Source organism: Prionailurus viverrinus, chromosome C1, assembly GCF_022837055.1.
Source record: "Prionailurus viverrinus isolate Anna chromosome C1, UM_Priviv_1.0, whole genome shotgun sequence".
NCBI classification, from domain to species: Eukaryota; Metazoa; Chordata; class Mammalia; order Carnivora; family Felidae; genus Prionailurus; species Prionailurus viverrinus.
This window is the reverse complement of record NC_062568.1, coordinates 182,070,211-182,083,707: the sequence shown is the minus strand read 5'-3', so window position 1 is coordinate 182,083,707 and position 13,497 is coordinate 182,070,211. Positions and strand designations below refer to the sequence as shown.

The 13,497-nt window shown below is 53.0% G+C and overlaps 1 protein-coding gene across 6 annotated transcripts in view; it reads right to left on the bottom strand.

Annotated features, from left to right (window-relative positions):
• Positions 1-13,497, bottom strand: part of HIVEP3 (HIVEP zinc finger 3) — a 475,566-nt gene that overhangs the window by 118,349 nt on the left and 343,720 nt on the right. Inside the window, exon 1 of one of the 6 annotated variants that reach the window (XM_047869025.1) lies at positions 11,783-11,833. The exons of the other annotated variants lie outside the window; for them this stretch is intronic. The gene's annotated coding sequence lies outside the window, so the exon portion shown is untranslated. Of the gene's footprint in view, positions 1-11,782; positions 11,834-13,497 lie in introns of those variants that run through there. 6 annotated transcript variants of the gene reach the window in all.

Sequence of the window (13,497 nt, the reverse complement as noted above, 5' to 3'; positions counted from 1 at the left end):
GCAGACAGGAAAGAAAGAACTGAAAATATGCTCATTAAATCTGCATCTGGCACCCAATTTGGCAGGGTTGCCAAAATTCTGTAAGACTAGAATTAAATTAGCAAATTGGAAGTAAAGTGATTTTAAGCAGACATGATGGAATTCATTAGGACCAGGTGGAAGCCAGGGGGGGAAGGGACCCAGGAAAGCCCACATGCCCCAGGAAAGAGGTGGCGGGGGGGGGGGGGGGGAAGCCTGGCCCTGAATGGAAACAGAAGAGAAATCCGTGAGCCGACTTGACCCAAATGATAAGATTCACCCTCAGAATGTGCTGGTGACCAAGACGGCCCCACGCTGAAAGGTGAGGAGAGGCATCTTCTGGCAGACAGGAGGTGAGGGGACCATGAGAAAAGACCCCAGGGGAAGTGCTGGAAACTGAGACAGGGCGGGCTCCCCAGATGGGGCTGGGGGCCCCTCAAGGGCAGTCACGCAGTGTGTCAGCGGGCGTGTTTAGGAGCCTTCAGTCTGGGGAAAACACTGGGATGGCCACAGAGGGGACAGGAGGTGGCACACAGTCCATGCAGGAACGGAAAAGGAAGTAAGTATTCCAAGGGCACTTGCTAAAGCACCAGGCACTGTGTTGCTTGTCAAGTATCATCTCAGTTAATCTTCTCAATGATCCTTTACTGCACAGATTAGTATTAGTCTTTTCATTTCCTTGGTCTCTCTTTTTTGTTTCGTTTAAAAAATATTTTAAAATACCCACAGAAGTATTTAACTTAAAATGTGGGCAAGCGCCTCCCCACCCTCCCCAATTTTTTAAAAAGTGTCTTTATTTATTTGGAGGGAGAGAGAGAGAGAGAATTGAGGGAGTGTGGGCAGGAGCAGGGGAGGGGCAGAGCGGGAGGGAGAGCGAGAGAATCCCAAGCCGGCTCCACGATGTCGGCAGAGAGCCTGATGTGGGGCTCGATCCCATGCATGAGATCATGACCTGAGCCGAAACCAAGAACCGGACACTGAATCGACTGAGCCACCCAGGCGCTCTTGCCCTCCCAAATTCTACTCCCTAGATGAAACTGCCACTAACAGTTCCCAGGTATGTTCCCACTCTGTTTCCATGAGCACAAAAACATATTTCAGTGTGCAGGTGCATACATAATTGTTTAACTTTCTCTATATAAAAATGGGATTGTATTAAACATATCACACAGAAACCTTTTTTCCAGTTAAGACTATGTTGGAAATGTCTTCCCATGTTGGGACCTACAGATTCACTTTTCTGTTTAAATGGCCACAAAACATTCCACGGTGACAAACGCACCACAGTATATTTTTAAGCATTGCCACTGCCGGCCACTGAGGGCCCTTCCGATTTCTCCCTACTTCAAACAATTTCTCCTTTGTGCAAGCACATCTTGGTGCACGTGCATTTTCCTACAGCTGGGGAATTGCTGGATAGAAGCGGGCATGTACATTTTTCATTTGCATTGATGCCAATTTAGGCTCACGCGTTCCCTTTGACCCCTGCCACCACTAGATCTCTCTTTGTTTTTACATTGTTGCCATCTGTAAGCATTCTAACGTACAATCTTTCGGTTTTTGGTAGCTAGAGCATTAGTCCACGTTCATGGGCTATTTTGTGAACTACCTATTTATATCTTTTGCACACTTTTAAAGACTTACCTGGTTTTGTTTTTTTGTTTTGTTTTGTTTTGTTTTTTTAGTTGATGGAATTTTCAGAAATAGCGATGACAAGTAATATGTAGCTTTCTATGCACCAGGACCTGCTCTAGACTCCCCACAAGCTTCATAGCACTGAATCGACATCCTAAGAGGGAGGTGGTAGCTTCCGCCCATGTTTATGGCCAGAGAAAGAGAGGCTTAAAGACTTCAAATAACATCTCAGATCATACATTTCAGATGTGGGACAGGCCAGGGTCTGAGGGATGAGTTGAACCAATGATGCTGTCCTCAAATGAGATGTTTGTGAGGCTTCCCCGCCCCGCCCCAAGCTAAACCGTACAGAAAGGACCCCTCCCCCACCTTAAATGTTTCCTCTTTCTGCCATGTCTCCCTTACTTTATTCGTGGAGTCTTTAAGAGCACGTTGTTCTCATAATACCAGGTGAGGAAATTGAAATTCAGTTTCTGACAGAGGCAATCACAGAATGGGATTGGACCCTGCACCTTGGATGGGATGTGGACATGCCTGGGATGTGCCTGGAGGAGGAGAGCAGGGTTTGGGTTGGGGGCATGATTTATCTGTGGGGACGGGAGTCAGGGGAACACGGAGGCTGAGGTGGGGCCCTGCTGGAAGGTCTTGACAAGGCAGGCAGGCAGGGTACAGGACTCTCCCCTGGGGGCAACATGGAGTAGGGAAAGGCTGCAATCTGGGGGTGCTGTGACGGTCAGCCTAGCTCGAAACGGTCATCAAATCAAAATGTGTCCTCACCCACCTGGGCACGTCCACGGACAGGCACACGGACCAGTAACAGTGCTCTCCTTTCAGTGTGAAAAACACACCTGTGTACGTGCAGATTTCACATGCAAAAGCCAGACTTGACAAAGACCAGATTTTGGCCCATAGTGGCATTTTTTAATGTGGTTCTTTTTTAGCTCTAGAAACACCAATGTCACAGGTGGGTTTCTGGGTTAGAGGCCCACCGCTGAGTTGTCACATGGGCTTGGTTACCCTCATTTCAATGACATTACTTCTGTCTCCCATGAACACAACCCGGAGGGGAGGAGGGAGGGTCGTTTGCATGCGAGTTGCCACTTTTCTTCTGAGAAAAAAGAAATTAAGTTAACAAAATAGGAAAAAAAATGTGTGAAACTGACATGTTGAAACTAATATGCAGAACCAAGTTTTAGAGCCACAATTTAGCATTCGTGTTTTTTTCAGCTTTGACCTCAGATAACTCTAGTGTTCCCCCAAATGTTTCCGTATGAAACTCTAGTCCAGCTACTCCTTGTATATACGCATACATTCCTCACACGTATATTCATATACGTATGTCCTACGTCTTATAGGTACATCTATATGAGCTATATGTGAATTCTCTGATCAGTCAAGCTTGGAAAACTGCACATAATACCCGCCTCTACGCACACGCACACACATTCTCCCACACACGCTTTTTTGGACATTTCCAATGCACATCTTGCATATTAAAGACCCAGAAGTCCTGTGGTATACAGCCCTTATGATATGTGGCTGAAGCACTTCTATTTTCTCCCTGTAACACATCTTTCCACCCCTCTGCACCTATGTTCTACGGAGCACGCCGTGGGCAATGCTGGAGTTCTTTATTTTACAAGATCAGAGCCTGCTGAAAAATAAAGAGCCCATCTTGGAGGGCCATCCTACACTTGGAAACATGAAACGCTTTGTGATGGACTTAGGACGATGGTTTCCTGTCCTCCGTCTGGGCATCTTTTGCCCCTCCTGTACTCCAGGGCAACACCAAATGCCCACACACCAAGGCAACGTGTGGAGTGACACGAGCCTTCTGGAAGCACCTAGGAGACTAAGCTGCCCAGGCAGGCTAAGTCATGGTGCTCTGCAGTTGTGAGGCGAGCCGGGGCCAATCACCTGCTCTGGGCTCAGAGGTTCTCAGACAGAGGGTCTCCAGAGATCCACCGAAGCCAGCTCACGTGTTTTGTGAATGGGGAATCACAGCACGTAGGGACCAAAGCTTAGAATCCCTTGACCACAGGCTCTTTCCTTCGACCCAGAAGACACCCTTCCCTGGTCGTAAATGTTTTCTACCCTAAAAGAAAACCCGATTCGCAGGAATAAGCCCTTCCAGTTCTCCGATTCTGTTCTCACTACCTGGCACCACTCCTTCTCAGCCATTACTCACTACGATTCATACAGTCACATGATACAGCTCCACAGATAAAACTAGGTTTCCATCTGTCTGCTGTAGCATCAGGCGAAAATGAGCTGGTGAACTTTCGTCACGTGTAAAGGGCATACTTGGAATCGCCTAAAATGTAGGTCAGACGGTATACTAGGAATTCATTTGGGGGCACTCTCCAGGGGAGATACCTCCAAGAGAACACTTCTCCCCTAGCATCATGCCACATGCCGGTTTATACTTTTACTTCTTCTCTCTCACACGGGCAACTCCAGGTAGCACACTCGGGGTGACTAATAACAGCGGGGATTCAATTACTTGATGACCTTTTATGATTTCCCTCAGTAACCCTGAGGAGGCCAGTGGTCGGAGTATATGTGGATTTATTCACTTATTTTTATACAAACTTATGGCTTTGGAATAATCTCATACGGGCACAAGATTTGCAAAGACAGAGGGGAGTTCCCATATGCCCTTCACCCGGTTTTCTTTAATGCTCACATCTTACATAACCAAGGTCCATCTGTGCTAAGAAACTGATCTTGGTACATTACTATTAGCGCTCAACTATAGACTTCGTTCGTATTTCCACAGTTTTTCCTCTAATGTCCATTTCCGTGCCCGTCCAGAATCCCACGTTGCTTTAGTCGTCATACTTTCTTAGTCTATGGATTTATTTTGTTTTCCAGAAATATTATCCCCTACCACCTGCAAAGTGGTAAGCTGGGTGCCCAGTGGCCCTGTAAGGAGACACACGGTGTCCGATGCAAAGTCGGCTTTGGGTCCACTCTACCCCTCACTTGGAAGATGGTCCTGGGCTTGTCACTCCATATACAGAGTTTTCAGATGCAACATGGAGGTGATACCTTCTACCTTGTTAGAATAAGACAGCCTTCGAGGACAGGCCCAGAGCCCAATTCACTTAGAGTCCTATCCAGCTCACTGTTATTATTATTAGCGTTGCTATAACGACAATCATGAATTAGATTCGGTATCCTGTATATAGAGCAGGATAGCTCAGAGTCTGAGCTGCCTGGCTGAGCTGACCAGGTTAGCTCCAAATAAGATCATTCCGTAGATCTTGCATATTAAAGACCCAGAAGTCTGGATCTTTCCATGTATGCCATGGAAAAAGGACATTCTTCTCAAATTAGTCTATTCAGTTCTACATTTCCTTCGTGGCTTTGCTCAAATGTCACCTTATCAGTGAAAACTTCCCTGACCATCCTATAGACGAGGGCCCCCTGGATCCCTCCCCCTGGCATCCTCTAGCTTCCTACCCTGCTTTATTTCCCTCCACGGCTTTTTTTCCATTTGGTGTATTACACATTTTGGTGCCCCTTTTGCAATGTATGCCTCCCTCTGCTGGTTTCTAAGCTCCAGGAGAGCACTGACTGCTGTCTGTTTTGACCACTGCTGCAGCTCTGTGCCTAGAACAGTGCCTGACACTTGGAACAGATACTTGGTAAATGAATATCTAAATGCTCAGTTTTGCTCTGCAAACCTCTTGTGTCCCTCCAGGTGACCTGAAAACAAACTCTTTCCAGCCAAACACACTGTTTAACTCAAAGAAAAGGAAAGCTATTGGGGAAGCAGGTGGTTTGAGCCTTTTGGGCCTTCTTTAAGGGAAAAAAAAAAAGGAGCAATGCTCCTCTTTTAATTTGATTTAATGCCATTAATGTCCCTTCACCTGCCTCCTCTCTGGGAGCAGCTCTGTCAGTTAGAAACCACAGTCTCTTTCTGGCCCAGGGGCTGTGTGCCGGCCTCTCTGCACAATCGATTCCAGCCGAGCCCAGGCTGGAAAAAGCTGGTGAAATCCCCACACCCAGCCAACCTACTCTGTTCCTGTGGCCACTCTGCGCTCCGCTCACATATCAAAGGCTGACAGGCCTCTCAGAGCAGGAAGAAAGCCAGGGGATCCTGCAGACTGGCCCCAGGGAGGACACTGAGGTCCAGAGAGGGGGAGGGAACTGGCAAATGACACACGGTGACCCAGTGGTGGGTGCAGGACAGAACCCAGGACTCCGGGCTCTGCATCCTGGTCCCGATTCCTCTTGGGCTGGAAACACCTTCCCATGCCCACATTTCACCAAGAAGCACGTGCTTATTTCCTGGACTTCCAATCTGGCCGTCTGCCCCCCCCACCCCCACCCCGCCCCTGCCGTGCCCATTCTTGGGCACCTGATGAGTTTGGGCAGCAGTGGGTAGAGGGGACTCTCCAAAAAACAGCAACACACAGGACAGTAGAGCCAAGAGCCAGACGGAAAGGAAATGGGAGTCACATTCGTTGAGAGCCAGATTCTCTATCATCATCTCACCTAACACGCATAGTGCCCTGCAACAAAGGTGTCATAACCACATTATACAGTGAGAAAAAGGAAACAGAGAAGTTAAAAAATGCAGCAAATCACACAGCAAGGACGTGGCAGAGCCAGCAGCAGAGTGGAGTTTCTTCTGGCTCCAAACCCCTCGTGCTCTGCCCGACCGTTCGAGTAGAGACCCTAAAACCTCACACCCCGGAGACAGGCAGGTCCTTCAAACGACAGAATATTCCTCTGGTAAAGTAGCCAGAACAATCCCATTCTAGAGGCGAGGAAACCGATATCTGGAGAAGAAATGCAACTTGTCAATGGCCACGTGGCTAGTGAATGGTTGGATCTGTGAGACTCTGAGCTTCTTGAGAAGGCAGACTGTCTCCTAGGGCTTAGCCCCGAGCTGTGCCCACAGGAGGACACAGTCCACTGTCAGTGAGTAAATGCATGAATGGCAGAGGAGGTTCGTGCACCGCCTGCGTTTCCCACAAGCCAGGTGTTTCCCCCCAGCTGCCCTGTTCATTGGCCTCAGCGGCGGGAGAGCAGACTGATGGGGTTGATCGCAAGCCTGAACATCAACACTAACCTCCCAACCTCACAGCCCCCTCTCTGAGCCAATGGATCTGTCAGAGGCATGCCGGCCCTGGTCCCCACTCAGCCCCCAATGACGAGGTGTGGGAAGACGGCACAGCTGGTAACTCTTTAGCCCACAGACTGCCAAGTACGGCCTGCAGTGTGCCAGACTGGAAAGTCTGGTGTTTGGAGCAAATTGGTCCATTTTTACTGAACCCTTCAGTAGCTGATTCACAAATCCTGTCACTGTTTTTATTATTATCATGAATTTTTTACATTCATCACTGAAACTACTGTTTGCTGTTCACCTGCTACGGGCCAGGCACAGATATCTCATAAGATGCCTGACAGGTGGTCTCCTATAATCCATACAGCCACCTCATAGGTAAGTATTAGCATTCTCACATTACAGACAAGCAAGGGAGGCTTAGGACAGGTTAAGGAGTGTGGCCAAGGAACATGCTAGAAAGGAGGAGATGCAGACTTGGGTCTGTGGGGCTCTATAGCTCATGTTGTCACCATGCACCTGGTGTGGGCCTGGGTCGAGGGCATTAGAGCCACAACTAAGGACACACGGACACTGGAGGCAGAGGTAGGGCCCGCCAGACTTCCTGGGCACCCAGCTGGCTGGGCTTCTCATCCCCAGGCTGCCCTTCTAGCACAGGGCACTTCTCCACATGCCCGCATGCCATTCTGAGAGGCTCTGAATCATCTGGGGTAGAACTTGGAGCTCTTCTGCTAAAAACCCCTCAGGTGACAGCAAAGGACGCCCTTGGTTAAGAGCCATGCTCTCGGTCCTCAGGAGGGCATTTTCTCACATCCACACCTTCTTCCAGAGGGTTCCAAAATGTTTCTTATGAAATCCACGGACTCGTTTACAAAGAACACCGTGCCTCAGAAGCAGAGACCTTACAACTCTAGGATGCTCGAGAAAGCAGCAGTAATTCTGATCATCTACAAATGGGGTCCAACAGTGTGTCTTTATTAACCACGACAACTACTCCCAAACAGTGTGGTGTTTATGAAAAGGACTTTAGAGCCCCAAGGCCCGAGTTCGAGTCCTAGGTACGCCCTTTACTAGATGTGCAACCTTAGGCAAACGCGTTCAACAAAATAGCTATCCAGAGTCTACTATGCACCCATCATCCCTGAGCGGGGAAGAGTGAAGATAACAGAAGTGGACCCAAAAAAAGCCACAATCTCTCTTAACTCTGAGTTCCTCATTTGTCAAATGGGAGCCAACAGGTACTATGTGCCAGGCCCTGGACATGCAGGTTCTCACTTCATACCCCAGGGCTTCAGGAGGTAGGTTTTCTTGTATCCTGCTGTGGAGCTGAGGAAGCAGGGATTCAGGGGCTGGAGGAGTGGCTTGAATGAACCTGCGGTGGTGGTAATGGCAGTGACCAAGCTCTCTTCCCGCTCCACCAGACCCTCCTTCCTAGACCCTATCCCCTCCCGCCCCCCCACCGGCAGATTAGCCCACGGAGTGAGGGGATAATAGGAGAGAGGGCTCTGCAGCCGACCAGGAACTACACACATGTATGACATCATGGTTATTAATAATGGAAGCAGTGCAAGTAATTCACAATCCCTCCAGATGGACCACCTGAATTGTTGTGAACGTCCTGCAAACAGGGCATCAAATTTTTATTATGGCAGAGTTGGAAGGGGCCTTCGGAGCCCAAGTCTTCCCTCATTTATAGGGGTGGGGGCGGACAAGACGGGAGGGCAGCCCTCTGAGGCGGCAGAGGCAGCCCTGTCCCCAAAGCCCAGCACACACCAAGTTTGGCTCTCGTGACTGAACCATGAAGATCGGACACCGGCAACTGCCCCCTCCCAGCGGTGCTTGGGGGAGTCAACAACGAACTGCAAGTGTGGCCTCTCCACGGGCCCTCAGCCCAGCTCCTTCACGCTGCAGGGCCTCTGTACCTGCTGTCCTTCTGCTTCAGATACTCTTTCCCCGAATCTTTGCATGCCTGTCACTTCTTCGTCATTCAGATCCCGGGATAAATGTCAACTCTTCACGAGAAGACTCCTTGGGCCCTATCTTTAGCTTCCTCCATTTCTCCCTAACAGTCACACATTTGTGGTGTGTATCACTATTCAGGGTTATCTTACCATTCATTGTCTCTCTTCCCACTGGAACGTAAGCTCCCGGAACAGAGGATTAAATGGTTTGCATTGCCGTAATCCCTAGAAAGGTGCCTGGGACCCAGCAGGCACTTAGCAAACGTGTTGAGCGAATCCCCCTGGATGCTGGCCTGGGTCGCAGCCATGCCAGCAGCCAGCAGTCATTTGCTCACTCACTCATTCAATAAATGCTTATTGAACCTCTCCTCTGTGCCAGGCGTTCTGCTAGAAGCTGGGGATTCCAATCAAACAAATGACATGAAGTCCTTGCCCTGACAGAGCTTTGATGGTTGATGTAACACAAACACAGAAGCCAGAGCTGTGTCAGTCACATCATGTGTGACCCAATGATAGCTGACCAAAAAAAAAAAAAAAAAAAAAAAAGAAGAAGGTGGGGGGATCACTATGGCAGATGGAAGGAATGAAACAACACTGGGGAAATGCAAACATTGGACTAGCCCTGCAAGGGCTTCCTATATACGCTCAGTACCCATCTTGGAAAGCAGATGCCAGGCACCCCCACAAGCTCTGGAGATGTGCGGACAAGGGGACATGCCTATGGCTATGAGTGCCTCCTGGCTGCAGCCTGGAGCATAACAGGATGCATGTGTGTGACAGTGTGTGCATAGGAGTGTGTGTGTATAGAAGCAGGTGAGCATGTGCATATGTAGGAGCATGTGTGTATGTGTGGGGCATATGTGTGATCCAGACCGTGAGCATGTCTGTGTGCAGGGAGGGAAGGATTTGTGTTCAGAAATTGATGTGTGAGTATGATGACGCTGATACCATTACTCTTCACCATGGGTTCCACATCTTTTTTATTTTTTTATATTTTATTTATTTATTTTGAGAGAGAGAAAGACAGAGCATGGGAGAGGGAGGGGTGGACAGCGAGGGAGAGAGAGAGAATCCCAAGCAGGTTCTGCACTTTCAGCGCAGAGCCCGACGTGGGGATTGAACCCACGAACTGTGAGATCGTGACTGGAGCCTAAATCAAGAGCCTGATGCTTAACTGACTGAGCCAGCCAGGTGCCCTGGGTTCCACATCTTTACGTGCTAAAGTTCCCAAAATAAATGACACACAGTAGCCACCTGATCATCATTTGGTTCATTCATCAGTTACTCATTTAAATCTTTGTATCTGTCAAATATACACTGCAGAGTGCCCACATAAAGCCACAAAACTGGTTCCAGAAGAGACTTACCAACTTCTGGATGTAATTGAATGAATGGGGTGAGGACACCAGGTGAGGAGTCTGGGTTCTTGTCCCTGTTTTACCACTATCTTGGGCCGCTGCTCAGTTGTGTGACCTCAGATGAGCCACTGAACCTCTCTGAGCTTCTGCCTACTGTTAATTCAAGAAGGTAATTAGAATTTGGCTCCCAAAGTTGATTGCAAATGCAGAATCCCACACCATCAATGCTGGTAGCCCCAGAAACACTGTTTCCTCGGAGAGCAAGCACGTGTAACTTGAAAAGGGCTGGGGGATCAGCTAGGGAAATGCTTGGCTTGACAACGTTAAACAGGTTCTTTTATTGCAGTACTTCTCAGAACCTTTAATTTGCCAGTGTGGATTGTGATTGGCCAGAAGGGTGACAGAGAGCTTGCAGAATTTGCCAGACGTACTGGATCAGGGAAACCTTTACTCACGGTGCAGCTTTCAGAACTAATATTCCACAGGACACACTTTGGGGAATCTGTTAGCAGACACACAGGACACTTATTAGTGCCCCCTTTCTTGCAGATGACTGAATAGCAATGGCATTCGATCTCCCTCAATCACAGAGCAGAGCCATGGCAGATACCAGCCCAGAATCATCCAAACCAGGGTAAGTGGCACGTGCACTAGGCTTTCTATTTACCAAACGTTCTTGCTTATATGATCTCAATTCTCCCTGACAACGTTCCTCTGTGGACCCTCATCCCCAGTTTTCAGATGATAAAATGCAGCCTGAAAGAAATTAAAGAATCTGCCCAGAGCCACTAAGTGACGGACTCCTAACTTGACTGGATCAGTTTCCACCGTGTCCTTGATCAAACCGTCAAAGAAAACATTGCATAGTTTATAGATAAGCCATCGCAGCCGCTGCACAGAGCCCCCTGCAAGAAGCGGTGACTGACACCATCTGCACCTGTTCTGCCCACCACCACCACTCCTGGAACCCTGCATTGGTTGAGGAGAGGGGAGGGTGCTCAGAGAAATGCCCATGGAGTGGCAGCTGCTCTGGAACACCCATGCTGTGAGGCCGGGAGTAGCTCCCTGCCAGGCACCACACCCTCCCGACCATGCCAGGTACAGCACCCCCTAGACTGCACCCCCGGTGCCAGGTGCCATTCTGCAAGGGGGGCGGGAAGAGCCAGAGCTACGTTGTTTAACTCACTCCCAATATGCCAGAGGAGCACCAGGCTGGTCGGCGGTGACAGTCTGAAACTGCCACCGCCTCCAGGGGGAAGCGTGGCCAGGGCTGCCAAAGCCCTTCAGCAGTCCCCGCCGGTGTGCTGTGTCCCACCGTGAAAGGCAGCGCCGGGCCTGAGAGGCGTGGCGGGGTGAGGGTCTGCCCGGGGCACAGGGGGCTGCGCGTGCCGACGGCGAGCGGGGCTGTGCCAGGCGCGGGTGTGCGAGAGAAGTGTGAACGCGGGAACGCTCGTGTCACCCCAGGGCGGTGACAGAAGTAGCGTCTGGGAAACACAGGCGGAGAGCGCGTGCACCAGGCAACCCCGGGCTACGGAGGAGTCCCAGAGGTCCCGGGAGTTGGCACCGGCGCGCCCCTGCACACGCGCCCGCGCCCAGCCCTCTCCCACCGGCGCGGCGCCCGCCAGTCCGCCCGCTGCCGGCCCCGGCCGGGGCTGCTCGCCCGCTCGGCCGTGCGGGGCCCCGGGGCGGCCAGGCCGCGGCGGGGCGCGGCGCGCGGGGCGCTCGCTGCTTACCTGCCGGCCGGCCGCGGCTCCGCTGCTCCGGGCTGGGCTGCGCCGGGGCTGCGCTGGGCTGCGCTGGGCTGCGCGCCCGGCCTCCGCGCGGCTCGGCAGCGCCCGCTCGCTCGGCTCCGCCCGGCTCGGCTCCGCCCGGCGGTGCCCCGGGCGCTCGCAGGCGGCCCACGCGGCGCGGGGTGGGCGCGGGGCGGGCTGGCGGGCGGGCGCCGGCGGCGGGCGCGGCTCTGGGCCGCCCCGCGGCCGCTTGGAAGCTCCTTATTTGGGCAGTGATGTCAGGGGAAGTCGCAGGGGCCGGACCACCCACTTCTTTCCATTCACTCCCCAGAGTTTCCTGTCGCCCAGCCCGGGAGACCCCGGCGCCCGCCCGGGGCGCCTCTCCGGCCCGCTCGGCCTCGGCGTGTGCCCGGGGCCCCGCGGTCCTCCGCTCTGGGATCCCCACCCCCTCCCGCCGCCCCCCCCCCCCCGCGGCCGGGGTCCCGCTGGGCCGGGACGCGGTGGCCTCGCGGCGGCCGCGGAGGGTCTGCGCCTGGGGAATCCCCGGCTCGCGGCGGCCGCGGGAGGGTCTGCGTGGCGGCCGCCTCGGTGACAGGCCGTGTCACTCCGGGCGCCGCCCCTCCCTCCGCGCCCGCCCCGGCTCCCGCGCTGTCATTTCCTCCCGGGCCCTCCGGGGAGGGCAGTCAGGGAAGCCCCGGTCGCCGCCACCCGGGCCCTGCCGCTTGGCGCCCCGCCTCGGCCGCACCCGGCCGGGCGGGCGTCCATCGTCGTCCCCAAGGTGCGCGCTCCCCTCCTAGCTCCCCCCACCCCCACCCCCGGTGCCAGCCCCGCTCCGGGAAGCCCGCGCCTCCCAAGGCGGGAATACGCCCTACCGAGCACTGGGCGGGGCGGGCCTGGCCAGGGCCTCCCTGGGCTCCAGGCTGGGGTGGGGGTAGGGGGCACCCCGGGGCTTCCCAGTGGCCTGACTTTGCCAGAAACTGCCGGATCCCAGGGCTTGGGACCTGAAGCACACTGGGCCAGGCTTTGGCCAGTCCCCAGCGCACTTGCACGCCCCCACCCCTGCCCCAGGCCCCCACCGGCCTGTTTCCCAAGGGAGCAGAATGGCGAGGGGTGGGGGTACTGGAGACCTAGCCAGGATCTGTATTTGAGCACCCTGAGCCTCAGACAAGTCAGGTGATTTGCTCCCGTTTCAACTCTGCGGAACCAGGGCCGACCCTGGGTTTGGCTGACTCTAGCCTAGCTTCTGCTGGCAGGGAACAGCTTCAGGAGGTTATGGGGACTGGGAGCAAAGTCAGGACTAGAGCCAGGCAACCTCAGTGCCCAGGGTGCCAACTGAGGAAGGCACTCCTCCAGGTCATGAAAGCTTAAGGACCCACAAGGTGACTGACCACTATGCTGACCGGGGAGGGCTTCCAAGAAGGCTTCTTGGAGGCCCCAGGCTTCCTCTGGCTCCAAAGCAACACCCTCAAATGCAAGGCCCTGCCTATCAAAGGGCATGGGTTCTGTCTGATCAGAGGCCACCTGGACCCATAGGACAGGGCTAGTGGCCCTGGGGATTTCTGTGCCTTCTCCATACAACAGCTTCCTGCAGAGGCTCCACCCTCCCTCCAAAGCCAGGTCAGAGCAAGCAGTCCCCTTCCAGACCACCACTTTAATGGAGGGCACCACACTCCTAGGTGCCTGTGGGGGTGGGGCGGCTGCTGGACACGGGCCGCACA